This window comes from Gorilla gorilla, chromosome X, assembly GCF_029281585.2.
Source record: "Gorilla gorilla gorilla isolate KB3781 chromosome X, NHGRI_mGorGor1-v2.1_pri, whole genome shotgun sequence".
Classification (NCBI taxonomy): Eukaryota; Metazoa; Chordata; class Mammalia; order Primates; family Hominidae; genus Gorilla; species Gorilla gorilla.
The window spans coordinates 57,867,420-57,889,954 of NC_073247.2; the positions used below are offsets into that span (position 1 = coordinate 57,867,420).

Consider the following 22,535-nt stretch of genomic DNA (forward strand, 5'->3'; position numbering starts at 1 on the left):
AAAAAGGAAAAAAAATAATAGGAGGCATAAAATCAAGTATGTTATAACGCAAAGAAATTGAAATGAGTTGAATTCTGCTACAAAAGGCAAAGATTATAGGACTGGGCTAAAAAACAAAATATAGTTGCAACATGTCTAAAAAAAATGATGAAGATGTGAAATGAAGCATTTGATAGAAACACACCATATCGTTGATCATTCTTTCCTTAATGGTTGGCTTGTTAGGAAACCTTCACCTACCTCAGGGTCATGTAAAAGTTTTATCATTTTAGCTTTCACATTTAGGTCCACAGTCCATCTGGGAAGGATTTTAGCGTGTGGTATGTGTTAGAGTCAAGATTCATTTCTTTCATATGGAAGCAAGATGATCCAGCACCATTTATTGAAAAGCCTACCCATGGCCGGGCACAGTGGCTCATGTCTGTAATCCCAACACTTTGGGAGACTGAGGTGGGCGGATCACCTGAGCTCAGGAGTTCGAGGTCAACCTGGCCAATATGGTAAAACCCTATCTCTACTGAAAATACAAAAATTAGCCAGGCGTGGTGGCAGACGCCTGTAATTGTAGCTACTCGGGAGGTTGAGGCAGGAGAATTGCTTGAACCCAGGAGGCGGGGGTTACAGTGAGCTGAGATCTCACCACTGCACTCCAGCCTGGGGGGATAGAGTGAGACTCTGTCTCCAAAAAAGAAAAAAAAAAGAAAAGATTATCCTTTCTCCACTGCTCTGTAGTGTCTCCTTGTGATCATATATGTGGGGGCCATTTCTGAACTCTGTATTTCCATTGGTTTATTTGTCTATTCTGGGACCAGTGTTATAGTCTTAATTAATGTGCTTTATATTAAGTCCTGATAAAGGATACCTAAATTGGACTACATTAAAATTAAGGACTTCTGTTCATCAGAAGATAAAATTAAAAATATAAAGGCAAATCCTACAGTGGCAGAAGGTAATTGTAATACCTATATTTGACAAATGATTAATATCTCAAATATATCAAGAATGTCTAGAAATCACTAAGAGCCACAGAAAAAGGGCAAAAGGAAAAGGCATTTCACAAAGAAAATATCCAAACAGCAAATAAGTTTATAAAAAGATGCTCGACTTCACCAGTTGGCAAGGAAATAGAAGTTAAACTACAATAAGATAATCCTCCACATAATCCTCCATATCTACAATAAGATAATCCCACCAGAAATTGCCAAAATGAAAAAGATGGGAAATAAACAAGAGTGGGCAAGGATGTGGAGCAGCCAAAACTCATAGATTGCTTGTTAGGATCATAAACTAGTACATACACTTTGAAAAACTATTTGGTAGTATCTATTAATGGTGAATACATGCAACATCCTATGACCCTGCTATTTGACTCCAGTTCTCTCTCACTCAAGAGAAATGCAAATATATGTTTACTAAAAGAGATGATAATGCTCATGGTAGCTTTATTCAAAACTAAAAATTATGTAAATGCCCATCAACATCAGAATGGATAGACAAGTTGTGTTATATTTATACAAGGAAATACTACACAGCAATGAGAAAGAATAAATTGCCATACTCAACACGCATGAGTCTCATCCCATGAACACTCTGTTAAACTAAAGAAGCCAGACTCAAAAGAGCAATGAAGCAATGCCATATGATTATGTTTAAAAACACGGCTTCTTTTTTTTTTTTTTTTTGAGACAGAGTCTCACTCTGTCTCCAGCCTGGTGTGCAGTGGTGAGATCTCGGCTCACTGCAACCTCCACCTCCAGGGTTCAAGCGATTCTCCTGCCTCAACCTCCCAAGTAGGTGGGACTACAGGCGTGCGCCACCATGCCCAGCTAATGTTTGCATTTTTAGCAGAGATGGGGTTTCACCATGTTGGGCAGGATGGTCTCAATCTCCTGACCTCATGATCTGACTGCCTCAGCCTCCCAAAGAAAGAAACATGGCTTCTTTAAAACTTTTTTTGTTTTTTTTGAGATGGCATCTTGCCCTGTCACCCAGGCTGGAGTGCAGTGGCATGATCTTGGCTCACTGCAACATCTGCCTCCCGAGTTCAAGCAATTCTCCTGCCTCAGCCTCCTGAGTAGCTGGGATTACAGGTGTCTGCCACCACGCCTGGCTAATTTTTACATTTTTAGTAGAGACGGGGTTTCACCATATTGGTCAGGCTGGTCTCGAACTCCTGACCTCGTGATCCATCCGCCTCGGCCCCCCAAAGTGCTGGGATTACAAGCATAAGCCACTGCGCCTGGTCTACAAAAAAATTTTTTTTTTAGAGACAGGGTCCTGCTCTGTCACCCAGCCAGGAGTGCAGTGGCATGATCACAGCTCACTGCAGCCTCAAATTCCTAAGCTCAAGTAATCGTCCTGCCTCAGCCTCCTAAGTCGCTGGGACTACAGGTGCATGCCACCACACCCAGCTAAAAAACATGACTTCTTGAGAGCTAGTAACATTTCTTCATCTAGGTGGTGGCTATGCAGGTTTGTCTGGTCTGTTAAAAAATCATCAAGCTAAATATGCACAATGTGTGTACTTTTCTGTATTATGTTATATTTCAATGAGGATTTAAAACTATACAATTTACTAGGCAAATACCAAGAAAATGAAAGGAGGTCTCAAAATACAATTATCGTGGGGGAAATTAAGGTCCAAAGCATTCAACAGATTAACATTTCAAAAGGGGAATATCCTTTAATAATAAAAGAAACAATAAAGAAGTACTAACTGGCATAAACCTTCAGGATCATTCAACGCATACAAATAAAACCAGCACAAATGCATTAAACCACATGAAGTCTTAAAAATCATAATTGTTTTTGTATTATACTTAACAAGTGTTGCTATTAAGGTTATGCCAGTTTTCAAAAGGAACTCAGGAAATTTATTTTTATGTGTTAAAATGGCATAGATATTATCTTCTTTAAAGTTCAGCTATAAACACATTTAGAACTGGTGCCTTTTAAAAATGGTACATTTTAACTATTTTCCTTTCTTTGAATTTTGGTCTTTACCAAATGTTGGAGAGGATGCAGATAAACTAGATCTCTAACATATTGCCAGCAGGAATGTAAAGTGGTACAGCCACTCTGGAAAATAGTTTGGCAGCTTCTTTAAAAACTAAAATACTTATCACTTGATCCAGCAATTGCACTTCTGGGCATTCATCCCAGAGAAAGGAAATCTTATGTGTATACAAAAACCTGTACAAGACTGTTCATTACAGCTTGATATGTAATAGCCTCAGACTGGAAACAAGCAAAATGGCCCTCAATAGGTGAATGGCTAAACAAACTGTAGTAAATCTATAATATGGAATACTACTCAGCAACAAAAAGAAATGAATTATTGTTCTAGCAACAGTTTGGATGGTTTTCAACGACATTATGCTGAGTGAAAAAACCAACCTGAAAAGATCACACACATTGGGCCAGGCGCGGTGGCTCATGCCTGTAATCCCAGCACTTTGGGAGGCCAAGGTGTGTGGATCACCTGAGATCAGGAGCTTGAGACCAGCCTGGCCAACATGGTGAAACCCCATCTCTACTAAAAATACAAAAATTAGCTGGGCATGGTGGCAGGCGCCTGTAATCCCAGCTACTCAGGACGCTGAGGCAGGAGAACCGCTTGAACCCAGGAGGAGGTTGCAGTGAGCCAAGATTGTGCCACCGCACTCTAGCCTGGGTGACAGAGTGAAACTCCATCTCAAAAAAAAAAAAAAAATCACAGACTGTATGGTTCCATTTATATAACATTCTCAAAATGGCAAAACTAGAGAAATGAGAAACAGATGGTTGGTTGCCAGGGGTTAGGGATGGCAGTGGGAGTAGACTATAAAAGGTCTGGGTACAGTGGTTTGTGCCTGTAATCCCAGCACTTTGGGAGGCCAAGGTGGGTGGATCGCTTGAGGCCAGGAGTTTGAGACCAGCCTGGGCAACATGGTGAGACCCCCATCTCTACAAAAAATTTAGAAAGTAGCCAGGCATGGTGGCATGCGCCTGTAGTCTCAGCTACTCAGGAGGCCAAGGCGGGAGGATCACTTGAACCCAAGAGTTCGAGGCTGCAGTGAGTGATGATGGCCCTACTGTACTTCAGCCTGAGCAACACAGTGAGAACCCATCTAAAAAAAAAAAAAAAAGAGTAGGCCGGGCACAGTTGCTCATGCCTGTAATCCCAGCACTTTGGGAGGCCGAGGCGGGTGGATCACGAGGTCAGGAGATTGAGACCATCCTGGCTAACACGGTGAAACCCCGTCTCTACTAAAAATACAAAAATTTAGCCGGGTGTGGTGGTGGCAGGTACCTGTAGTCCCAGCTACTCGGGAGGCTGTGGCAGGAGAATGGTGTGAACCTGGGAGGTGGAGCTTGCAGTGAGCCGAGATCGTGCCACTGCACTCCAGCCTGGGCGACAGAGCGAGACTCCGTCTCACAGAAAAAAAAAAAAAAGACTATAAAGGAGTAGTAGTTCTGTATCTTGATTGTGGTGGCTGTTACATGAATCTATGCACACGACAAAACGACATAGAATTAACTATGCACACCCTAGGCCGGGTGCGGTGACTCACACCTGTAATCCTAGCACTTTGGGAGGCCGAAGCAGGTGGATCATGAGGTCAGGAGTTCGAGACCAGCCTGGCCAACATGGTCAAACCCCATCTCTACTAAAAATACAAAAATTAGCTGGGCATGGTGGCCCATGCTTGTAGTTCCAGCTATTTGGGAGGCCGAGACAGGAGAATTGCTTGAACCCAGGAGGCAGAGGTTGCAGTGAGCGGAGATTGCGCCATTGCACTCCAGCCTGGGTAACAGAGCAAGACTCTGTCTCAAAAAACAAACAAACAAAAAACCACAAAAAACAAAAAAGAACTATGCACACACCTTGTACCAATGTCAAATTCTACATTTTTATATTGTATTGTGATTTTATAAGATGTAATCATTGGAGAAAACTGGGTGAGCGTATACAGGGCTCTGTGCTATGTTTGCAACTTCCTATGAATTTATAATTATTTCAAAATAAAAAGTTTAAGAAAAATCATAATTATGCCAGGAGATTTTATTGTATCTCTTCTATGATATAATGGATCAAGTAAACAAACAAACAAAAAACAAGTAAAGCAGATTTGAGAAATAGAATCAACAAGCTAGGCTTAAGACACATAACTTAACTATACCCAATGAATATACTCTCTTTTCTTAGACCCATGGCATAGTTTACAAAAATTTTTTTAAATTATGTAACTTGGACTCAAAGAAAAAATCTTGATACATTTAAAAATTACAGTTTTGGCAGGCTATATTGACTATAATCCTGTAAAATCATAAATAGATAATAAAAAGATAAACTACCAAATCCAGATTTCATTTAAGAAATATTCTCTAAACATATACAGATTGAAGATGGCATTTGATAACACAATTTTAGACTTCATAACAAATTTGGAGACATAGCTAAAGCTATATTTAAAGAATATTTTATCTTTGACTAGAGTTGCAGAGGAAAAAAAGAATATTTTGGCCTAATTATTTTTAATGCTTAAAAATAAAAGCTAAAGGTAAATGAACTAGCTGTTCAATCCAAGAAATTAAAAAAAAAAAAAAAAAAAGGCCAGGTGCAGTAGCTCACGCTTGTAATCCCAGCACTTTGGGAGGCTGAGGTGGATGGATAATCTGAGGTCAGGAGTTCCAGACCAGCCTGGCCAACATGGTGAAACGCCATCTCTACTAAAAATACCAAAATTAGCCAGGCATGGTGGCACACACCTGTAATCTCAGCTACTCGGGAGGCTAAGGTGGAAGAATTGCTTGAAACTGGGAGGCAGAGGTTGAGGTGAGCCGAGATCGCACCACTGCATTCCAGCCTGGGCAACAGAGCGAGACTCCATCTCAAAAAACAAACAAACAAACAAACAGACAACAACAACAAAAATTAGCTGGATTGCTTGAGCCCAGGAGGTGCCGGCAGCAGTGAGCCGAGATCGCACCACTGCACTCCAGCCTGGATGACAGAGGGAGACCTTGTCTCAAAAAAAGGAAAAAAAAGTCAGGGTGCAGTAGCTCATGCCTGTAATCCCAGCACTTTGGGAGGCCAAGGCGGGCAGATCACGAGGTCAGAAGTTCGAGACCAGTCTGGCCAACATAGTGAAACCCCGTCTCTACTAAAAATACAAAAAATTAGCCGAGTGTGGTGGTGTGCGCCTGTAATCCCAGCTACTTGGGAGGTTGAAAAAAAAAAGAAATTAAAAGAAGACAACAAAATATTCATGAGAACCCTGATCAAGGTAAAAGAGAAAGGAAAAAAAAATATATATATATATGTATATATACACCCACACACCTCACAAGCATGCACACAGTTTTAGGAGTGAAAAAAGAAGCTATTGCCACAGGTATGGAAATGATCAAGGTAAATTAATGAAGCATTATGCACAGATGCACAAAAACATAACATCTCTAGCAAACATACACTACCAAAATTAATCCCCCCCACCAGAAATCTGTAGAGCAATAATCAGAGAAAATAAAATAGTTAAAATCTGCCATTTTAAAAAAGGCATCAGTTCTAAATGTGTATACAGTCGAACTTAAGAGAATGTGTATGCTATTTTAACACATAAAAAATGGAAATCTCCTCATTTCCTTTTAATAACTGGCATAACCTTAATACCAACACTTGTTAAATATAGTAAAAACAAGAAAACTATAAGCAAATTTTTTATAGTGGCAAAAATTCTAAATAAAATATTACTAACTCAGGCCTCCTGGTGCTTACCACAGGCTGTGTTCTTACACTGACTGTATAGAAAAAGAAGTGGGCCTGCCTTCTCTGTTCTTGTACTGACTGTATAGAAAGAGAAGAGCTCCTACCCTATATACACCTCTGCCCAGGCTCTAGTCCTGGTCTGAATTGTGAATGGGGCGACACAGAGTTGAGGAAAAAGAAAAAACTACATTACTAACTCAAATCTGACCATGACTCATAAGAAAAATTGCCTTTGACCAACAAAATTATCCCAGGAAGGCAAGGATGGATCCACATTATGTATCAATATCATTCATTACAACAACCAATTTAGGAAAATAACACCATTAGGCTATTACATCAAAAAGGCAGCTGACATAATTCAAGAGCCATTCCTAAGAAAAATACAAATCAAGATAGGAACATATGAAAACTATAAGGACACCATCAGGAAAGTGAAAAGACACAGAGGCTGGGCACAGTGGCTCACATCTGTAATCCCAGTACTTTGGGAGGTCGAGGCAGGAGGATCACTTGAGGCCAGGAGCTCAAGACCAGCCTGGCTGAAGTGGCGAAACTCTGTCTCTACTAAAAATACAAAAATTAGCTGGGTGTGATGCGCACCTGTAATCCCAGCTACTTGGGAGGCTGAGGCACGAGAATTGCTTGAACCCGGGAGGCAGAGATTGCAGTGAGCCGAGATGGCACCACTACGCTCCAGCCTAGGCAACAGAGCGAGACTCTGTCTCAGAAAAACAAACAAACAACAACAACAACAACAACAAACACCCATAAAATGAGAGGAAATACATGCAAATCACATATGTGACAAGGGACTTCTATCGAGATTATCTAGAGAACTCTTACAACTTGATAATACAAAGACAATTCAATTTAAAAATAGGCCAAGGATTTGAATAGATATTTCTTCAAAGAAGATATACAGATGGGCAATAAGTACAGGAAAAGATGCTCAACATCAGTGGCCACTAGAGAAATGGAAATCAAAACCACAAGATACCACTTCACACCTACTAGGAAGGCTAGAATTAAAAAGACAATAAGCATTAGCAAGGATGTGATAAACTGGAACCCTCATACATTGCTGCTGGGACATAAAGTGATGCAGCAGTTTTGGAAAATGGTTTGGCAGTTCTTCAAAATGTTAAACATAGAAGGCTGGGCGCAGTGGCTTATGCCTGTAATCCTAGCACTTTGGGAGGCTGAGGCGGGTGGATCACTTGAGGTCAGGAGATCGAGACCAGCCTGGCCAACATGGTGAAACCCTGTCTCTACTAAAAGTACAAAAATTAGCTGGGCATGGTGGTGGGTGCCTGTAATCCTAGCTACTTGGGAGACTAAGGCAGAAGAATCCTCAGCCTCCTGAGTAGCTGGGACTACAGGCACGCGCCACCACGCCCAGCTAATTTTTGTATTTTTAGTAGAGATGGGGTTTCACCATGTTGGCCAGGCTGGTCTCGATCTCCTGACCTCATGATCCGCACGCCTCGGCCTCCCAAAGTGTTGGGATTACAGGCGTGAGCCACAGCACCCGGCCTTTTTTTGGAGACTGAGTCTCGCTCTGTCACCCAGGCTGGAGTGCAGTGGCACGATCTCTGCTCACTGCAACCTCTGCCTTCCGGGCTCAAGCGATTCTCCTGCCTCAGCCTCCCAAGTAGCTGGGATTACTGGTGCCCGCCGCCACGCCCAGCTAGTTTTTGTATTTTTAATAGAGATGGTATTTCACCATGTTGGCCAGGCTGGTCTCAAACTCCTGACCTCAGGTGATCCACCCACCTCGGCCTCCCAAAGTGCTGGGATTACAGGCGTGAGCCACCGTGCCCAGCTGGAATGCCACATTCTTACTATCAAGGCCAGGAAATTGAGAGCAAGAGAATTGTGTACAGATCTTATGAAAAATAACTTTTTTTCTTGGAGAAATAAGCCAAAAAAATTTTTAAAAACTCTTATGTTTTAAGCCTCCCCACATAACTGAGTTGCTTTTTCACAACTTAAGTATTCTTTGTCCAATCCAGTATATAAGTGATTGACTCTAACTACTACTTTGGGTCTTCATTTCTTTATGAAGGCTCCTGTGCCACATAAAACTTGTATTAAATAAATCTGTACACTTTTCTCTGTTGATCTGTCGTATGTCAATTTAACTTTCAGGCCCAGACAAAAAGAAATCCTAAAAGGGAAGAGGTAAATTTCTACCTCACTCCTTATACCAGTCATTCCACTCCTGGGTATCCACCCAAGAGAAATGAAAACATATGTCCATACAAAAACTTGTACGCAAATGCTCATAGCAGCATTATTCATAATAGCTAAAAAGTGGAAACAACCCAAATGTCCATCGACTGATGAATGGATAAACAAAATGTGGTGTATCCATACAATGAAATATCATTCAGGAATAAACAGACATGAAGTACTTCTAAAATAAACTGATAGAAACAGATAGTAGAATGGTGGTTGCCAGGGGCTGAGAGGAGGGGGTAATAAGAAGTTGCTATTCAACGGGTATAAAATTTCAGGTATACAAGAGGGAAGTTCTAGAGATTGGCTGTATATTGCACCTATAGTTAACGGTACTGTACTGTGCACTTAAAAATTTAAGAGAATACACCACATGCGGTGGCTCACACCAGTAATCCCAGCACTTTGGGAGGCCGAGGCAGGTAGATTACCTGAGGTCAGGAGTTCGAACCAGCCTGACCAATATGTTGAAATCCTGTCTCTACTAAAAATACAAAAAATTAGCCAGGTGTGGTGGCACGCACCTATAGTTCCAGCTACGTGGGAGGCTGAGGCAGGAGAATTGCTTGAACCTGGGAGGTGGAGGTTGCAGTGAGCCGAGATCATGCCACTGCACTCCAGCCTGGGTGACAGAGCGAGACTCTGTCACAACAAAACAAAACAAAACAAACTAACAAACCAAATTTAAGAGGGTAGCTTTCATGTTAAGTGTTCGTACCACAACAAACAAAATAATAAAAGGAATAAGGTCCTAATACATACTATAACATGGATGAGCTTTGAAAACATTAGGCTAAGTTAAAGAAAACAATCATGGCCGGACACAGTGGATCATGCCTGTAGTCCCAGTACTTTGGGAGGCTGAGGTGGGCGGATCACCTGAGGTCAGGAGTTCAAGACCAGCCTGGCCAATGTCTCTACTAAAAATACAAAAGCTAGCCGGGCGTGGTGGCAGGCGCCTGTGATCGCAGCTACTTGGGAGGCTGAGGCAGGGAGAATTGCTTGAACCCGGGAGGTGGCAGCTGCAGTGAACTGAGATCCGGCCACTGCACTCCAGCCTGGGCGACAGAGTGAGACTCTGTCTAAAATAAATAAATAAGACAATCATAAAAGACCACATTTTATGATTCCATTTATATAAAATGTCTAGAATAGACCAATCTATAGAGACAGGAAGTAAATTAGTGGTTGCCTGTGGCTAGGGGTGAGGGTTGGGAATGAGGAATGATTGCTAATGGGTACGATGTTTCCTTTTGGGATGATAAAATACTCTAAAATTAGATTGTGATGATGGTTGCACAATTCGGTGAATATGCTAAGAACTGCTGAACTGTAAGCTTTAAATGGGTGAATTTTATGGTAGATGAATGATACAATAAAGCTGTTAGAAAAAAAAAATCATAGCTAGTAAGTGCCAAGCAGGGTTGCAAAGCCAATGTCTGGCAAGGGGTAGGTATTCAATAAATGTTTATTGAATAGATTAATGAATAAACACCTTTCACATTCAAATAAAAAATGCCCAAGTTATTTTCATTAACATTAGCAACAAGATAGCAAATACCCTCTATTAAATGTCACTCAACATTGTTCTGAAAGCTCTAACTAGTGCAACAGAAGATGAGGTGATCAGAATAAATATTTGAAAGGAAGAGACAGTATCATTTTTAATTGGATGGAATATGATAGCTAGGAAAAGTAAGAGACTGTAAAAAGCAACTAGATTCATATGAGAATTTGGTAATTGGATTGAATATGAAATAAAATTATAAAAATAGATTTTCCCTATGGAAATAGAAAAAAATATGCTATTCACAATGATGATAAAAACAAAGGTAAAATATCTAAGAATGAACTGTTAAAAAAAAAAAGGTGTTGGACCCATAAGAAAACTACCAAAAATTATAGTTTTAGTGGTTATTTTTGAAACTAGATAAAATAGTTTTAACATTTACATGGAAGAATAAGGCTGGGTGCGGTGGCTCATGCCTGTAATCCCAGCATTTTGGGAGGCCGAGGCAGGCAGATCACGAGGTCAGGAGTTTGAGACCAGTCTGGCCAATATGGTGAAACCTCGTCTCTACTAAAAATACAAAAATTAGCTGGGCAGGGTGGCACGCGCCTATAGTCCCAGCTACTTGGGAGGCTGAGGCAGGAGAATTGCTTGAACCCGGGAGGTGGAGGTCGCAGTGAGCCAAGATTGCGCCACTGCACTCCAGGCTAGGTGACAGCAGAGCAAGACTCCATCTCAAAAAAAAAGGAAGAATAAACGCACAAGAAAATTAATTAAAGCAACCAAAAAGAAAGCAAGGGGGACTAGTTCTACATGATGTTAAAACTATTTCTAAAGTCAATATGATTTTTTAAAAAGGAGTAGATACATATATCAGAAGAACTAAACAGAGTTCAGAAATAAAACAATACACATTTGGGAACTTATGTGACAAAAGTGACATTTAATTGAATTAGAAAAGGGTATTCATTTAACGACTGGTGCTGGAAAATTAGCTATCCAAATGGAATATACGAACTGATTCCATCTCATACCATACACCAAAATAAATTCCAGTTAGATTAAAATTTAACTTTAAAAAATTGAAATAAATATATTAAAAATAAATTTAAGGCGTATTTGTTTGAACATGAAATGAGGAAGTCACTAGGCAAGACAAGACACTCAGAACCTGTAAAGGAAAAAGGCAGATATATCTTAATAGATGATTTTTTTAAAATCAAATGTGAAGACACCTTTCAAAGTCAAAATATAGAGATAGAGGAAATATAGTTACAATATAGGTTAATATTCACAAATTAGTAAGAAAGACAAACCACCTAAAGGAAAAAAAGGGCAAAGGATATGAAAAAGTTTAAATATATATTTCAATGGCCAATAAGAATGAAATAATGTTCAGTCACTAGTTGTCAGGAAAATGCACATCAAGGCAAACTAGATACCCTTGTGTTTGGCCCTCAGAATGGGGTAAATTAAAAAAAAATCCAATGTGGAACAGGATTTTGGAAGAAGCCTTTTCATATGTTGCTGGTGGGAGTTCCAATTTTACAAAAGTTTTGGAAAGTAGTTTGGTGGTATGTATTGAACTTAAAAGCATCATTCCTGCACGTAATGATCACTCAGGTGACGGCCTCTAACCACAATTTAGAAATCAATAACAAAAATGTCAACGTTTTGGGAAATCAAAATCTCATATCTAAATAACCCAGTGGTAAGAGTGAACATTGCAACTGCAATTAGAAAACATTAGAAGGAAACTATAGTGGAGATGCTACATATCAAAACTTGTGGGTCGGATGCTCACGCCTGTAGTTCCAGCACTTTGGGAGGATGAGGTGGGAGGACTACTTGAGGATTGCTTGAGGCCAAGGAGTTCAAGACCAGCCTGGGCAACATAGCAAGACCCCAATCTCTACAAAAAATTTAAAAATTAGCTGGGCAAGCCTGCCTGTAGTCCTAGCAACTTGGGAGGCTGAGGTGGGAGGGTCACTTGAGCCTAGGAGGTTGAGGCTGCGATGAGCCATGATGGTTTCACTGCACTCCAGCCTAGGCAACAGAGAGAGATTCTTGTATCTTTAAAACAAAAATCAGCCTGGGCAACATAGTGAGACCCCGTGTCTACACAAAATAAAAAATTAGTGGGTGTGGCAGCACATGCCTATAGTTCCAGCTACTTGGGAGGCTAAGTTGGGAGGATCGACTGAGCACAGGAGGTTGAGGCTGCAGTGAGCCATGATCGTGCCACTGCACTCCATCTCTGGGCGACAGAGTGAGACCCTGTCTCAAAACAAAATAAAACCGAACAGCAGCAACCACAACAAAACATGTGACACGGAGCTAAAGTGTTCTTAGAGAAAAATTTATAAACTGAATGTTTATATTATAAAATAAAATGACTGGATAGTAAGAGATAAGCATTAAATTCAGGACTTTAAAAATGAGAACAAAATTAAAAAACAGAAAAGAAATAACGAAGTTAAGGGCAGATATTAATGACAGAGAAACAAAGATACAGGAGGACCAACAAAGTCAAAAGTAGGTTTTTGAAATAACCTCATCTCAGACCTAAAGACCACCTATCACTGACCCCAGGAAGCTGCATATCTGATTCCACAGACCCCCATCACTAGTCCCAAAGAAACGCATCACTCACCCAGCAGGAACCTTGGTCAATCACCCAATAAACCCCATCCCACACCTCACAGACCTCCAGTAGTCACCCCGCACAGCCCTTTCTTACCCCCACGGACTTCTCATCACTCATCTCACATATACCTTATCACTCACCCTAGAGACCCTGTATCATTCACCCCACAGACCCCCTTATTATTCACTCCGGTGTCGCCAACACTCATCCCACAGGCTACCCATCAACTTTCTCTAGTGACTCATCACTCACCCACAAACCCCAATCACTCATTCTGCACCTCCCTATAAATGACCCCAGAGAAGCCTCCTTACTCATCCTACTGAGCATCATCGAGTACAAAATCCATGTCATAACATCCCCATAATTATCTCAATGCTTGATCCATGTCATAACATCTCCATATTTATCTCAATGCTTAAGTGGCCCTAAGTCCGTCTGTTAAACTCACTCCCAGAGCCTTAAGTCCTGAAAACTGCTTCGAGGAACCCCGGCGCTTCTGGACTTGATCTGCACATGCTTAGTGTCAGCTCCGAAGCGGCCGCTCGCCCACAATTACACCTGGTGGGTGCCCTTACACCGCGCCGGTGCGTGCGTGCGCGTGCGCGTGCGCGTGTGCGTCGAAGGAGAGGCGGGCTTTCCAATTTCCTTCAGTGACTCTCAGGCAAGGACCATGGCTGTCTCCTTGGGAGTGTCTCTACGGGAGCCGCCATCTTGGAAGGGCCGTCATTTCTGCCGCGGAGCCCGCAGTCCCCTACTCGATATACCCCTGTGGGATTTTCCAGTGGCCGAGGCACTGGGCCATGGAATGTACCACCAGGCTTCTCCCCTCCGCTGCAGCCTCCTCCCCTCCGCCGCAGCCTCTAGGAGTTAGTCACCTCCGAGGCCCCGGCGGGCGAGGCACTTTGCCTCTTCCGCCCTCAGGGTGCCCTCGGCCTCAGGCCGTCCATACCGGGGGGCCTCCGCCTCTTTAAATATCGCCCAGCCCCCACCCCCAGGAGCAGGTCGCGAGACGCACCCGCCCCCGCCCCTGCCGCCGCACTGCTCTGTGGGACGCGGCGACCCCTCTCCCGCGGCGGCCGGGACCCCGCGCCCACCGCGTCTGGAGCCCACCTGGCGGCCCCACTGGCTACATCTCCGACCTGGGCCCCGGCCGGCTGCGGGAAACACTCGGCGTCTCGGCTGTCACTGAACCTGTACAGTTGCCGCGGGGGGAGTCGTGCGTGTCAGATTTAGGCCAGGAAGCGGAAGTCGCCGGCAGCGAGAGTTTAACCTCTGTGGGCGCAGAGGGTTGCGGGGATTCAGCGCCCGGGACCGTGGATCTGTGCAGGGAGTCATAGGTGTGTGTGACATCAGTGGTGGAGCATTTTGGCCCGTTTTCACAATTCAGTCATTATCCTTTCTGCTTTCCTCCTGGAAGCATTAAGGTTGAAGTTTTCTTCTAAAGATCAAAGTTTTGATTTGTTATATTAGTTCGGATTTGTTTGATTTTTGTTTGTGTTCGGTTTCAAGTGCTGATTTGTAACTCTTCTCCCCCCCCCCACACGCCTTTTGACCCCTGAATTATTTAAAAGTCCATTGTCGGAGTGGCAAACATCCTCCGAGACTCAAAGGGCAAGGCCATGGGCGCTTTATTCCGGCTGCTGCTCCAGGAACGTAGGAAAGCAGCGGAGTTTTATTCTAGGGGAAGGAAACAAAGGCGGCCGAGTGCCAGCTGCACGTTTGGTGGGATTTGGTCATCGGGGTGGACATGCTGCCCAATGGAGCTGTCGGCAGTTTGACCCAGCTTGGTCCGTCGCGTCCTGTTCTAGGAATCGATTATTCAAAGAAGGAATTTAGAGGGACTGCAGAAAATGTTACAGGTCTTAACACCATTTTGCATTTCCGCAAACGAACAAGAAGTTAATCCGTGTGTTAGTGATTTCTAAGCCCATTTGCCTTGTGGCCCAAGAACGTTGAGTTTGAAATTTGATGAAACTTGCCTTAAGGCTCAAGTACGAGGCCAGCTTTCAAAAATGGTTTTGTGCCTTGATTGAAAACACTGTATCTTCTAGTTGTTGGATTTATCGTACTCTGCGGCTCTATTGGTTCAAGCTTGTTCGTTGGGCCTTTTAAAATGTGTGTTTCCTGATAATTCCCTTCAGCTTGTCAACTGGGGGTGATGTGGCGGGGAGAAAGAGAGAGAGGAGAGAGAGAGAGACTGTACTGGCAGGTTTTCCTTGTGCTATTCAATTTTTGCTTCCTATGTTTTGAAGTTTTATTATTAACTGCAGGTTTCATTACTGAATAGGTAGATACAGCCAAATTCCTTCCCCCAAAAGATTATAAAGTTTCCTAGTCCTACCAGCAAAATCATTAAGTTCATTAAGGCAAATCCCCTCCAGCGCTGGATGTTGATGCTGTCTTTAATTTTGTATTTTTCTGACTACTTGTGCAATTGAGGATTGTTTTGGTCTATTGGCCATTTGGCTTTTCTCTTTTGCAAATGTTCATATCCTTTTGTCCAGTTTTCTTTAGGGTGATTTTTCCTTTTCGTATCAATTTGTAAACAGTGTACAAATTACATTGTACATTAGGGATATTAACAGTCTGTCAGTTACACTGTACATTAGGGATATTACATTAGAGATATTAACATCTTTGTCCATTAAGGATATTAACCATCTGTCAGTTACATTGCAGTATTTTTCCCTAAACTCTTTTTGTCTTTTGCATTTTATGTTTTTTTAAATGTGCAGTTAGAAAAATTTTATATGGGCTGGGCACCCATCTCTACTAAAAATTAAAAAAAAAAAAATAGCCGGGCGTGGTATCTCTACTAAAAAAAAAAAAAAAAAAAAAAATTGCCGGGCATGGTGTTGGGCGCTTGTAATCCCAGCTACTCGGGAGGTTGAGGCAGGAGAATCGCTTGAACTTGGGAAGTGGAGATTGCAGTGAGCTGAGCTCGGGCCACTGCACTCCAGCCTGGGTGATAGAGCAAGACTTCATCTCAAAAAAAAAGAAAGAAAAATTTTATGTGTAATATGTAACTAGTGAAATGTAGCCTCTGATCAGATATGTCTAAACTTTCTTTTATGGCTTTTGTATATCCCATCTTGCCTAGTTTCACTTCCCTATTCCAGATAGAAAGATAATCTTAACATGTATTTCAGTGTTTTTATTGCTTTAATTTTTTCTACTTTAATCTAGTTGGAATTTACTCTGGTATATGGTATGAAATCAAGATCAAGCTTGAACAAGAAGCCTGTGTCACACTTTTTTCTGTGTCAAATAAAAAGAGACTTTAATTAGAAAGACAGACTATTGCAAAAGGGAGAATGCTCCCATCTCAGAAACCTGAGAGCATCTTGAAACCAAACAGAAAAAGGCTTTTCTTGTAGAGGGTAAGGAGGCAGGCAGAGATAAGCAGAATCTGTGGAAAGGAAGCTGCACAAACAAGGGGGAATGGCCAGTGGGGTCTGCCAGGAAATTGTCCCACAGTGGTGCGCCCATTCCCAGGAGAAGCTGAGAAGCAGGGTCCATTGGGAGGGGAGGAATTTCGACTTTTTTTGATGCTTGCCCAGGCTCGGGGGCAAGCAGAGTTAGGAGCTTGTAGGAAAGAAGCCTGGTTCAAGTTTGGCTAAAGAGCATTTTGTTCCAGTTGATCAGTGGAGACAAGCAGTTAGGCTTGTCATCTATGAGGCAAAGAATGGGAATTTGGAGAGTGGGTGTCTGGCCTTCTCATAGGTAAACAGGGGACATCCGTGACTTCTAAGTCATATGGGGAAGGATGGTTCTTTGCAGTAAGCCATTTTCCAGAAAAGCCATTTTCCCTTTGGAGTAAGGGGATTTCTTGACCTGCACTGCTCACCAGGATGAGGTAAAATTCAGTATTGCCTGTTGGCACCATTTATGAAACACACCACCTTGTAACCACTGAATTAAATATTGCTTCTGTTATATAAGTTCACAAATATACTTAGCTTGACCTGAACTCTATTTTGTGTCTGTAGTCTATTTGATTTCAAGGGATTTTTGTTCTTGCAAATTTATTTTCTAGGAATTCTCTGAAGTTTAAAATCATTTAATCAAGTTTCAAAATGAATGCTACCAACCCGTCCCCCACCCCCCGCAAAAAAAAACAAAAACACAACAAAACTAAATTGTTGTGACTGGGCGAGGTGGCTTATGCCTATAATCCCAGCATTTTGGGAGCCCAAGGTGGGCAAATAACTTGAGGCCAGGAGTTGGAGACCAGCCTGGCCAACATGGCGAAACCCTGTCTTTACTAAAAAATAAAAAAATTAGCCACCCGTGGTGGTGGGCACCTGTAATCCCAGCTACTTGGGAGGCTGAGGCAGGAGAATTGCTTGAACCCAGGAGGTGGAGGTTGCAATGAGTAGAGATCACGCCACTGCACTCCAGCCTGGGCAACAGAGTGAGACTGTCTCAAAAAAAAAAAAAAAAGCAAACCCTCAACTATTGCTGGGTGAGGGGGCTCACACCTGTAATCCCAGCACTTTGGGAGGCCCAGGCAGGCAGATCACTTGAGGTCAGGAGTTTAAGACCAGCCTGGCCAACATGGTGAAACCCCATCTCTACTAATAATACAAAAATTGGCACAGTGACGCACGCCTGTAATCCCAGCTACTCGGGAGGCTAAGGCAGGAGAATTGCTTGAAACCGGGAGGCAGAGGTTGCAATGAGCTAAGATCGTGCCACTGCACTCCAGCCTGGGTGACAGAGCAAGACTCTGTCTCAAAAAAAAAAAATAAACGATTATGATTTTGATTGGAATTGTATTTATATTAATATAATAGTTGGGGAGATTTAATGTTTTTATTACATTAAGCCTTTCTTTGTATCTAGGCATTTTATGTGTCTGTTTGATTACGTCTTATATGCTGCAATGATATTTATAATTTTTCTTCTTATAAATCCGTCATCTTTTTATCTTTTTTGGTTAAATTTATTTTTTGCATATTTATATTTTTGTTGTCATTAAGACTTATTTTTGCTAGTCCCATCTGCTTACTGCTAGTATAGGAATAACCTATTTTTATACTTTTCTCTTTTATTTTTATTTTTTGAGACAGGATCTTGCCTTGAAGTTCACTGGCATGATCACAGCTCACTGTAGCCTCAACCTTCCAGGCTCAAATGATCCTCCTTCCTCAGCCTCCCAAGTAGCTGGGACTACAGGTGTGCACTACCAGACCCAGCTAATTTTTAAATTTTTCTGTAGAGATAGGTTCTCCCTATGTTGCCCAGGCTGGTGTCAAACTCCTGGACTCAAGTGATCCTCCCACCTCAGCCTGCCTAATGGCTGGGACTACAGGTGATAATTTTATCTTGTATCCAACTCCTTATCAAAACTATCTACCTATTCTGGTAGCTTCTTATTACAGTTTTTTCCTAGGTTTTCTAATTGTACAGTCGTATCAGATATAGATAATATTTCCTATCTGACATTTGATATGATTATTTCTTCTTTTTTCACTGTATTAGCTGTCTAATAAGGTAGCTTCTAAGCTCATTGGCTATTTATTTTATTTTTTTATTATTACTTTTTGAGACAGGGTCTCACTCTGTCACCTAGGCTGGAGTGTAGTGGCACGATCTCTACTCACTGCAGCCTCTACCTCCCAGGCTCACGTGATCCCCTCACCTCAGCCCCCCAAGTAGCTGGGACTACAGGCATGTACCACCACGCCCAGCTAATTTTTGTATTTGTAGAGACTTGATTTCACCATGTTGCCCAGACTGATCTCAGACTCTTGACCTCAAGGGATCCACCTGCCTTGGCCTCCCAAAGTGCTGGGATTACAGGCATGAGCCACCACGCCTGGCCTGCTGTTTAAATTTAAGTTAAATAAAACTTAAAATTCGGTTTCTCAGTTGCCTAGCCACATTTCAAGTGCTCAGTACCCACATATGGCTAGTGGCTACTGTACTGGATGATGCTAAATATAAAAACATTTCCATCATTGCAGAATGATGGACAATGCTGTATTGGACAATGCTGAAATAGAGCCTCAGTTGTATTGGACAATGCTGAGATAAAGCCTTCAAAATAATGTCGAGTAATAGATGTGACAGAAAACATCCCTATCTTGTTGCCGGTGTTCATGGAAATGATTTAAACATTTTACCGTTTAGTATAAAGTTTTCTGGCAAATTTTGGAAAATAGTGTTGTCCATTTTAAGTAGTTTTCTTTTTTTTTTTTTTTTTGAGACAGAGTCTCGCTCTGTCACCCAGGCTGGAGTGCAGTGGTGCCATCTCAGCTCACTGCAGCCTCCACCTCCCGGGTTCAAGTGATTCTCGTGCCTCAGCCTCCTGAGAAGCTGGGACTACAGATATACATCGCCATGCCAGGCTAATTTTTATTTTTATAGAGATGAGGTCCCAGTCTGGTCTCAAACTCCCGGCTTCAAGTGATCCTCCCATCTTGGCCTCTCAAAGTCCTGGGATTACAGGCGTGAGCCACCCTGCCCCTCCAGTCTCTTTATTTTATTATTATTGTTATTTTTAGACTGAGTCTCACTCTATTGCCCAGGCTAGAGTGCAGTGGCGTGATCTCAGCTCACTACAACCTCCGCCTCCTGGGTTCAAGTGATTCTCCTGACTCAGCCTCCCAAGTAGCTGGGATTACAGGTGCCTGCCACCATGCCCAGCTCATTTTTGTATTTCTAGTAGAGACAGGGTTTCGCCATGTTGGCCAGGCTAGTCTTGAACTCCTGACCTCAGGTGATTCACCTGCCTCGGCCTCCCAGAGTGCTGGGATTACAGGCGTGAGCCACCACACCCAGCCCCAGTCTCTTTATTTTAAATGTGCTTCTAGGCTGGGCGTGGTGGCTCATGCCTGTAATCCCAGCACTTTGGGAGGCCGAGGTGGGTGGATCACCTGAGGTCAGGAGTTCGAGACCAGCCTGACCAACATAGAGAAACCCTGTCTCTACTAAAAATACAAAATTAGCCGGGCGTGGTGGCAGATGCCTGTAATCCCAGCTATTTGGGAGGCTGAGGCAGGAGAATTGCTTGAACCCAGGAGGTGGAGGTTGCAGTGAGCCGAGATCACGCCATTGCACTCCAGCCCGGGCAACAAGAACAAAACTCCATCTCAAAAAAAAAAAAACAAAAGTGCTTCTAGTAAATAACACATAACTTTTGTTTTATAACTCAATGTTACAGTCCCTCTCTTTTATAGGAGAACCCAATCCATTCAGTTTATCAGTGATATGCCTGTTTTTGTGTGTTACATCGGACTTTGTTTCCTTTTTTCGATTTTGTTATTGTTTCCACCTTTTCAATTTTCTTACATTTGTTGGCTCTCTCAAGCTTCTGTTTATTCCCCTTCTCCCTCCCTGAGTAATTTGGAAGTTCTACTCTGCTTATCAATTCTTCTGATGATTATCTTTCCATTCCTTATAAGCATAATTCACATTTTCTCTATTGGTAGATTAAGCACAGACATGGGCACACATACACACACACACACATACACAGGTGTGTTACTGGCCTTTACTCCTAATTTCTCAGGAGAATGAACCATTTAGAATGTTTTTACCTCTTCATTCTGCCCTCACCCAAAATTTCTGTTCTTAGAAAAGAACAGATCTTTTTTTTTCTGAGATTTTTTTTTTTTTAATTAGAAGAGACGCTGGAAGCATGATGGCAGCAGCGTAGTTTTCACTCTCTTGTTATGCCAGCATACAGACAGAGCAACCAGATGACAAAATCAAAACCCATGGATAATATTTACGGTGAGGCCAGTAGACACAGTGTCCCCAGTGTGGCAGATTTTCTGCAGATAGGGCTGCCAGCTGTATTTCCAGCCCCGTATGTGTTTGCCACCCTCCCATCAAGACATGGAGCCTATTTTTTCATCCTTTGTGTCTGGGCTGGCTTTGTGTTCCATTTGACCAATAAGGTATGGTAGAAATGGCATTCTGGGACTTCTGAGCCCAACCTTAAAAGACATTGAACTTTTGCTTTAGTGAGAGGGGAATCAAGATACCCTGTAAAGAGGTCTGTGCTGTCCTTCTGAAGACAGAGGTCCTGGAAGATGAGACACTTTTTCAAAATAGGTCATGCAGTGCTGTGGCAGCCACTCAGCTAGCTCAGTCGGTAGAGCATGAGACTCTTAAATATAGGCCATGTACATAACTGAGGCCCCAGCTGGCAGCTAGCACTGAGGTCTCAGTCGTATGATGAAATTATCTTGCATCCTCCAGTACCATTCCAGCTTCTCCAGGCATCATATAGAGAAGAAACAAGTCTGGGCGTGGTGGTTCACACCTGTAATTCCAGCACTTTGGTAGGCCGAAGCGGGCAGATCATCTGAAGCAGTGAAGCAAGGAGTTTGAGACCAGCCTGGGTAGCAAAGCAAGACCTCATCTCTACTAAAATATATTAGTCAGGCACAGTGGCACATGCTGGTAGTCCCAGCTACTCAGGAGGCTGAGGTGGGAGGATTGCTGTGCCCAGGATTTTGAGGCTGCAGTGAGCTATGATCGCACTACTGCACTCCAATGGTCAACAGAACAAGATCCCACCTCTTAAAAAAAAGAAGAAGAAGAAGAAACGAGCCATCCCCACTGAGCCATGCCCAGATTCGTGAGCAATAAAATAGTTATTAATCCACTAAGTTTTGGTGTGGTTTATTTACACAGCAATAGATAGCTGAAATATCCATGAATATCAAAATACACATGAGTAAGCACAAGTCACCAACAGCCACAACAACTTCATGGTACAATTATCTGTATAGGAAAAAGCAGGGGGAAGTAAGCAGTATTTGCCAGACCTGAGAACACAATACCAAAACAGCCAATGGGCATGGCAGACCAAGTTGAATTCAGCAGCTGAAACTGGGAGGAATTTTGCAAAATTCAGCAACGAGTGAGAGGGGTCTGCAGGAAGGTTGGAAGGGGTTGGAGCAGACTATAATAATTCCTAGGAACTCTTTTTTCTTTCTTTTCTTTTCTTTTCTTGGATCATGGCCGGAGTGCAGTGCCATGATCTTGGCTCACCTAAGCGTCAACCTCCCAGGCTCAAGCAATCCTCTCCCCGCAGCCTCCCGAATAGCTGAGACTACAGGCACATGCCATCACACTGAGCTCATTTCTTAAATTTTTAGTGGAGACAAGGTCTAGCTATGTTGCCCAGGCTGGTCTTGAACTCCTGAGCTCAAGTGATCCTCCTGCCTCAACTTCCCAAAATGCCAGGATTACAGGCATGAGCCACCATGCCCAGCCTTCTATGAACTCTTAAGACGGACTGTGCTTGGGGGTTCCCAGGACCAACCTCAGGTTCACTGATTGACTATGAAGGACTCAGAATTCAGCAATGGAAAAGGGCACATAGGGCAGAGTCCAGGGGAAACAAGGATCAAGCTTTGGGTTCT

At 42.6% G+C, this 22,535-nt stretch overlaps 1 protein-coding gene and 1 pseudogene across 24 annotated transcripts in view; one reads left to right on the forward strand and one right to left on the reverse strand.

The window, feature by feature from the left end:
• ZNF41 (zinc finger protein 41) overlaps positions 1-17,114 on the reverse strand; it is a 43,749-nt gene extending 26,635 nt beyond the window's left edge. For 5 of the 24 annotated variants that reach the window (XM_063703191.1, XM_063703194.1, XM_055375670.2 and 2 more), the window contains exon 1: positions 14,263-14,383. The gene's annotated coding sequence lies outside the window, so the exon portion shown is untranslated. The other 19 variants (XM_055375671.2, XM_063703185.1, XM_063703184.1 and 16 more) reach the window with 11 other exon arrangements.
• Positions 6,744-6,915, forward strand: LOC115932542 (uncharacterized; annotated as a pseudogene).
• Positions 17,115-22,535: the final 5,421 nt, after the last annotated feature.